Source organism: Hetaerina americana, unplaced genomic scaffold (assembly GCF_022747635.1).
Source record: "Hetaerina americana unplaced genomic scaffold, ioHetAmer1.1.p SCAF_7, whole genome shotgun sequence".
Taxonomy (NCBI): Eukaryota; Metazoa; Arthropoda; class Insecta; order Odonata; family Calopterygidae; genus Hetaerina; species Hetaerina americana.
The window spans coordinates 79,891,462-79,899,528 of NW_027287316.1; the positions used below are offsets into that span (position 1 = coordinate 79,891,462).

The window sequence follows — 8,067 nt, forward strand, 5'->3', positions numbered from 1 at the left end:
AATCACTTTAGCTTGGGTGGAGCTGCAGGTGCCCAGAGTGCCTTGCCCGGGAATCGAACCCTCCGGTCAGCAGTCCGACGCTCTACCCACTGGACTACCGCGACCCATTTATATATATATATATATATATATATATATATATATATATATATATATATATATATTCATTAAATTATTTATAAATTGTAAAAATGTGTGTGGAATTCAAAGTCAATAATTTCATTTCTTTTCAATGTTATGCAAATGCCATTAAGTTATGCCGGAGACAATAAATAGAAAAAGTTTTTTCTCAACCATAAAGTGATGAAAAAGGCATTAGAAGCACATGAAACAGCAAGTCAATTAGAAGTGACGGTTTCGTAATTTAAGGACATCTTTTTCTCACGCCTTATCAGGAAAAAAAGCTTATCGGATATGCCTGGCCGAACTTTAATGCGAGCGGTTTGAAGCAAGGACTCTTAACAGTGGAGTGTATTAGATAAGCAACATGGGCCACTGGAGGGGTTTTGGAATTCTTGTCACGGAAGAAGATTAAAAATTAATTTTACGGTAGATTGATCATATAAATCAAATAAAGATTTTCCAGAAGAAATGAGACTAAAAAAGGGATTGAGGGCTTTTGAAGGCCCTAAAACCACCGGTTTTATACGAATATCAGTTCATTTCTATTTGATTTGGCTGTTAAGAAACTCTACATTTCTTGTAAATGCAGAGTTTCTTTCCAGGAACAAAAAGGGATCAGAATAACAGTCTTTGACTGCGGTGGGGGTAAAAATATTCGGGTGAAAATTAGTCCGGCGTGTGTTCACCCCCTGCCACACGCCCTAGCGGTGGCTTGGAAGGTACTGGGTACTAAAAATACAAAACTTACAATAACAGGCATATTAATGGAAGAGTGAAGAATATTGGGAGTAATTTGTAGAAAGCAGGACAGGCGGATGTTGGGGATATGGAGAGAGGCAATGGCATGCTGTAAGTGGTAATGGAGGATAGAGAGTTAATGAGAAAACGAGGAGGAGGAAGGAATAGAACAGACATTTTGGGTCGGATTAAGGTTAGCAGGCTGTGTGCCGAGCTAAAGAATGAATTATTATAACAAGGGGTATAAGGTTATATTATTTAGGTCACCCAGTGCTTAGGATTACAGTGCAAGGCGTTCAACATGACAATTTTTCACCCTAGATTCTATTCAATATATCGCTATACCGTTGTGAAGCCCGTGTGTATCCGAATCCTACCTTAACCAGTAACATAATAGCATAAATTTAAGTGTGGAGCAAATTACCATGTACTTTGTTATCTGCGTCGTTCAATTGTATGTCTCACTGCGCATACCTGTACATCTCTTTAATTCCAATAAACATTCATTGGGAGGATGTAAATAGAAAATTTAAAACTCAGATAAATTGCTGTGCATCATGAAATTTTCCTCATGGTTTTTTTTCTTTCAAGAAAGTTATTCCAATCTCTTGATTGAAATTAATATATTTTACACCAAATAAGATTAATGTTTTTTTCTTGAAAAGTAATCGGGATATCCAATTTTCGAGAATATTACCTTAAAATAGAATTGCAGAAATATCCTGTCTCATATTTAATTAATAGCTATATTTCTTCCCCCGAGGAGTTTCTTTCAAGCCGTTGAAAAAAACTTTTTAAATGAGGAAATAATGTGCAGCTGGAATTTGGCGATAATAATTGCCATGCATGTTTTTCATAATGGAATATGCAGTTTAAAAGGTATTTCTATTTACAATATGGATACAATTTTTAATTTCATCCATGCATAACGACTTGTTAACTGCGATCTAAAAATCAATTTTGTTTAATGAAATATACAGTTTTCTAAACTTAATGAATTTTATGATTAATTTCATTGAAAAACCAGAATGCCTGCCACAAATCCTTTGCAAAATTTTACAGGTTTGTATGAAAAGAGTTATAAATGCAAATACGAATTTTCAAACTAATTTTTTAAGGTAAGTAGCGGAGGAGTTAACATAAGCTTCAACCGAGTGTATCTTCGTATAAAGGCCCGTTACACCCTTGCTTTCCACTAATGAGGGCTAAAGCTGTCAAAGACGCGTCCCATTGTCCTGTTAGTTGGCAATACATCAATATTGCCTTGATTTAATGAGAGTCCCATGGTTAGTAGCATGACGTCAGAAAGCAAAAATATAATGCAGCAATAGCGTAAACATGGCAGCTGAATTTTCAACGTGCGCCACAGAGGAAGAACGCTACTCTCTCATTTGTTTGTTGGGCATGAAAGAGGAGAAACATTGAAATTCAACAATGAACGGAAGTTGGTCATTCATCTCTGCCACCTCAAAAATTTTACATGTGAACTAGACAGGTCTTAAACAGCATTGCTTCTCTAAGAGACTCCCCTTGATACGGTCAGGCACACCAAGTATTGGCAGCATTTGCCTCAGTAGCAGTTACCGCAATGGCATTTCCAGAGTTATCGTGATCTTTCAAGGTTCACGATTATATCTAATGCACAGTATTGAGGGTGCATATAAAAATAATATGACTGATAATATTTGGTATGATGAAAATAACGAGGCGAATAATATGGGTTAAAATTACGAATTAAAATAATATGTAAGTCACAAATATATCATTCGACTGCCCTAGCACAATTAGGACGCATTAGAGCTCTGATTCCATTATATCGTACGATGATGGAGTAACGTACAATTCACGTCAGCGAAAGTAGGCTACCACAATGCTCCAAGGACCACCAAAAGTTCATACCACTCCGTACTGCCACCACCATCGAAAATAAAAGTTTATTCGGTCATTTCAAGAATTGTAAAACCTTAGGCAACGTTATGATGAGTGGTGAGATACCTTAGAACTCCATTGATACGGAGTGCTGCCTAGATTTTTAAAAAAATATACTGAAAATGCTGCCTACTGTATTAGTTCAAAAAGCTATTAGAAGCAAAAACTTTTATCGCTAAAAGAAGGCTGAAAAAAATTAGCAGAGCGTGGTTTCGATCCACGGACCTCTGGGTTATGGGCCCAGCACGCTTCCACTGCGCCACTCTGCTCTGATGCAATTTCGCATTTCAAAATGCGAGTTGCTTCGCCGCCCTATAGGAACTGCTCCGCCCGCAGCTGGGCTGTTTTCAAACTGGTTAGCCATTAGGCTGCGTGCTTCTAGGTGCCTAAATATAAGGCAGCTCGAGTTTGAACACCCTTCGCAGTAGCATCTATATAGCTAAGAATAAGGAATAAACAGGAGATGGCGGAATATAAATATTTTGAAGTTTAATTTAGCTTTTGCAAAAATGTTGCTGAATTGCAAAACCCACGTCATGGCTTTTGCTATATTCTGAGTCCAATTTGCAATTTATTTGGTAGGTGTTTCTTAAAATATTCCATTCCGATTTTTGGGACCAGTTTCGTCCTTAATTTCATTTTTCGGACTATATTTGTTCTTTCTAGGTTATCCATTTTTTATAGATTTTTCTTTAATTAATTAGTTCAGGTATTACTTCCAATCAACAATTTTTGACTCTTTATCATGCCATATCTTGTATATGTTTTTACTACAAGATTGTTTTCCGGTCATTAATTGTTTCGATATTAATGTTGTAATTGATAAGTTTTTGTCGTGTGTAGTTCATTTATATTTAGGCGTAGTTTTATGGCTAAAGGTTGCATATATTTTAATTTTAGCTTTTTTTACCAATTAACTTGCTATCATACAATTCGCTTTTGTCAGCACTTCTTCATTTTTGCTGGAGTTTGTTACTTTTTTCCAATCTAGTGACTCCCTTTGCCAAGGTTTTGCAAAGAGCCTGTGATTTACCCAGTTGAAGCAGCATTCCGCACAGTTATATTTTTACGTAGGGCATTACTAAATGCTTACCCACTCCAAACACAACATTACGCTTGAAGGCTATTTTCCTTAATGTTTAGATACCAAAATGAGACTTAGCAAGCACACGAAGGAGGTATGGATGCAATCACAGTGGTACCCGAGGAAAATATGTGCAAATAAACTTAAACAGCAAAACCCAAAAGAGAAAGATGTTCTTTAGCAAGGAATTAAGCACCAAACGAATAAATATGCCACCACATTTAAAATATGTGTATTCAATAACTTGATAAAGTAAAGTTATTACTAGAATTAAAACTATATTCATTAGGAAGACGTCATATTTCCTTGACCTGAGAAAAGCTCCATCTTTTACCACATCGCCTTAATAAAGCCCTTCGTTTTATCAACAGGTAAGGGAGTAATCGCTCAAAGAAATAACCAATGTTATTGTGACCTAAATACATACATAATACATTCCCGCCATGGAGATTATGCTTCTGTTATTTCAAGCACTCTGGTCGCAATATATCGTATTATAGGGTATACTTCTTGCATCCGAAATCCAGGGGCGAAATAGGCGCCAACATTTCACACTCTCTTGCTGCCTAACGAATTTTGACACCCTTTAAGATGGCGTCATCCCTATTTGAGCTATTCAGGCGCCTAACTGATTAGTTTACAGATAACTTTTGTTAGTTTTTCCTCCGAACGGTTGACGTGATTCGCGATTAGAATCACTTCAGTCTTGCGGTGCGGACTGTACTCGTATTTCATCGGGATGCAGTGTGACCAACAGTCACGATGCAGTGTGAGCAACAGGCAACAGACTCAATGCCAGTAGATGCTACACTCACTGAGAAGAGCCATTTTTCTCCTTCTCCCCTCTCCATTTGCTTTTCTCATTCAAAGTGGAGTCGAGCCACTTAAATTTAGGGCACGAACTGTTCTTTATTGGTAAAACCAAAAGCACGAATGTTTACTTAAAGAAGTATCTGACTGGGTTTAAAGGACGCATTAACACACACGATGGGCGTGGCAGTTAAGACTTCACAGATATGGATAGAGAGGTCAGGATCGTATTCGTTCTCTTCGTGGTTTACAAAAGAGCATTCAACAGAGGAAATAAGATTTATCGATAGAACTTATTGCATTAGACAGGAGTAGGGATCTTCAAGACTGGATGCATAATAAACTGCACGAAACCTCCACTTGCGCGCCTGTAAGACTGCAAAAAGTGCACGGGAGTCTTAAAGGGTATGGAAATTAAAATATTAAGGAATGGGGGTGATGAAAGTTGTCCATTATTCCCCTTACATTTCAACGTAAAATGCCCTTTTTTTGGTTTTCAACGCATAAGAGCGATAAGAGAGGAATGGGAAAAACTGGAGACAGGAGTGAAAACGGATGGGGATCACATCAAGGCAATTTGATTGATCAAGCTTCACTTGGCCAGTGAAGCGGAGGGTTTCAGTCACTGCGCAGTGCATTACAGTTTGACACAAATGGCATTGGAGTCCATGAAAAGAAAAAAAAATGGTAATGCTGATCTCAAAAAAGAGAAAGACAAAGATAAACAATTTAGTTAGGGTATAAAACTATGGAAAATAGATTTTACATATTTAGGAAACTAATTTAATATGGGCATGGCGGTGAGGGCATCAAAAGAAGACCTGGATGAACTGAAAAATGCAATGTAGAAGAGAGAAAATGTAATTACATGAATGAAGAACTGAAGAAAATAAATCAGATAAAAACAAGTTGAAACTAAGATAAGGAGCGTGGTAATGATCGGAAACATCCCGTTTGAGGTGAGGAGATAGGATGAGATTGGAGATTTTTAAGAAAAGGAAAAGCTGGAGGATGGAAATCGAAAAACGCATGGAAATTAAACAAACGAATAAGTTCAAGACATGGCAAAGACAGACAAAAGATTGTTGGGAGAACGAAGTTGAGATAAAAGAGGAAGTCATTATGGACGGAATTAAGGAGATTTAAAGTATGTGGAGATAAGTATGAGTTTCTGTAATTTGCAGCATAGAGTTTTGGGATTTTGTGTGTCATGTTAGTCAGGGCTTACAAGTATAGTAGCGTGTAGCTCCATGGTTCATTAAAACCCTACCCTAATCCGGCTGGCTCCTTTTTAGAGGCAGGGAGAATGTGAATTGCGAGAATTGGTTGTAGTTCAACATGTTGCTGTATTTATTGCGGTAATAGGCGAAGCTTAGAAGTGCGTGGCATTCGTGGCCTCTGTCTGCGTCTATTCATCAACTACCTTGACACTGGCCGACGGCTGTGGATAGAATGGCTAAATTCGCGAGCACGGGGCGAAGGTGATAAAATGGGGCGAAATACGTTCCCGGCGACCGGACGAGGAGATGGAAGGCCGAAGGGGCGAGGGGGGAGAGAGAGCCATCACCTGCGGTGGAGAGGGGTGGCGGGGGGTGCCTACGGCCGCACGCCCTTCTGCCCCCGTCAGCCCCCGGGCCCGTCGCCGGCCATGCTTGGTCCTCGCCTCCGCCGCTGCCCTTCAGAGAGAGGCGCACCGTCAAGGGGGGTCGCTTGGCCCCCTCGCGTCTCTTAGGCCGACTCCCCTCCGCCGATGCCTCCACAGAACACGCCTCGTCAGGGCCGGCCGCCCCCCACTCGCGCCCCCGTCGCCGCCAGATGGACGAGCCCTCCACGACCAATGGAGCTGCTCCCTCCTCCTCGCCGGCCCTGCCGCGACCGTCGACGACGCCGCAAGGAGTGCCCACTTCCAGCGACCCGTCGCGCTCCATGCCGGCCCTGGCGGGAGAAGAGTGGATGGTTAGCTGGTGATTGAGGATGGGAGTACACGAGGAAGGGAGTGCAAGTCACATGACGTATTAAAATAAAATGGCCTTAAGTGGGCCCATAAGTACATTATTCCCTCTCTATGGTATCCCTTGAAGTGACCATTGGTAAGGGCCGAATTTGACCATTGGCGGTAATGTACGTATTGCATTTTAAAGGTAGATTAAATGCTCATTCTTGGACCACTGCAAGGCAATGGAAGGAAGAGTCGGGAGATCATACCTTACGCTTTGCCTTAATTCGTTCTTTCTTAAAAATCTCTTATCCCCCAGAAGGGTTGGCGTGGATTAGGCACGCACCCTATCCAGGGGAGAATGCTCTCAAAACAAAAAATAGTGAATCTAAGGAAACCTCACTAAAGAGGGTGGTGAAAGCATTAAACAGTGTCAATTTTAGGGCAATAGATGCTGCGGGAAGCGAACAAAATGAGGAAATGTAGAATGGAAGTATTCTATATTTTTGTGATGACAATGAAATGGTGCTTCGCATAAAATCATATTATTTTTATAAATATAATTCCCTCATCTCCCGGTATTTTTAAATGGCTTTCTTGGGCGGCGTCACTGTCTCAAATTGAAAACGCTGGATACGAGTACATCCGACGGGTATATTTTCGTTCAAAAACTAATCAATCGTCTTTTTTTAATAAAAGACTTAATTACACAATGTCCTGCTACACAAATTCATAGTTTATAAGTCATCCCACCCTAGAAAATTCTATGAAATGCACGCATAAATTTGAGCACGGAGAGACGTCTTTCGGAAAGTAGACAAAACGTGAATTGGAGACCTCAGGACCTGTATTTACACGAGTGTTGAAATTGAAGAGACTAGAATACTTTCATGAAAATAACACTTTCCCATTCAGATCGAGCGGTAGAGTAAATAATGAAAATCATTCAATGGGAGGCAAACGGAATTCCAGACAATAAATTCATCTGATATTTTTGTTCCTGTATTCCCTATAACCCATGACGGGATTCGAACGAACCGGCACCCCGTTGCTCGGGTGGGAGCTGCCTCGGAAACCCATACACATCTCATGGGCAGTCTTCCTGTGACCACCCAATTAAATAACTAATATTTATGATAGTGCCCTCATCTTATTATCCGATGATATTCTCTTACCATGGCCGCAGAGGCGTTAGGGATTACTTCCGTGAGAGCATTGACCAGACAACCACCACAGTCCCTTGCTATAGATCGCCTCTCCCGCCTTCAAACATCTCTGAAGCCATCTTCTCTGCCAAAGGTAAGAATCGAATTCGATTTCCCGCCGGATAGAATATTTTAGGCCGACCCCGGTGGCGACGGGGTAACGTCCTAGTCTGCCAACCCGGAGCTCGCGGGTTCGATTCCTTCCAAATTGATTTTTCCTTCACCTAGGGAAAATTGTTATA

General features: G+C 40.4%; 1 non-coding gene across 1 annotated transcript; it reads right to left on the bottom strand.

The window, feature by feature from the left end:
• Positions 1-2,987: 2,987 nt before the first annotated feature.
• TRNAM-CAU (transfer RNA methionine (anticodon CAU)) lies at positions 2,988-3,059 on the bottom strand. The gene has a single exon. It is a non-coding gene; the product is annotated as a tRNA-Met (tRNA).
• Between the last annotated feature and the right edge of the window lie 5,008 nt (positions 3,060-8,067).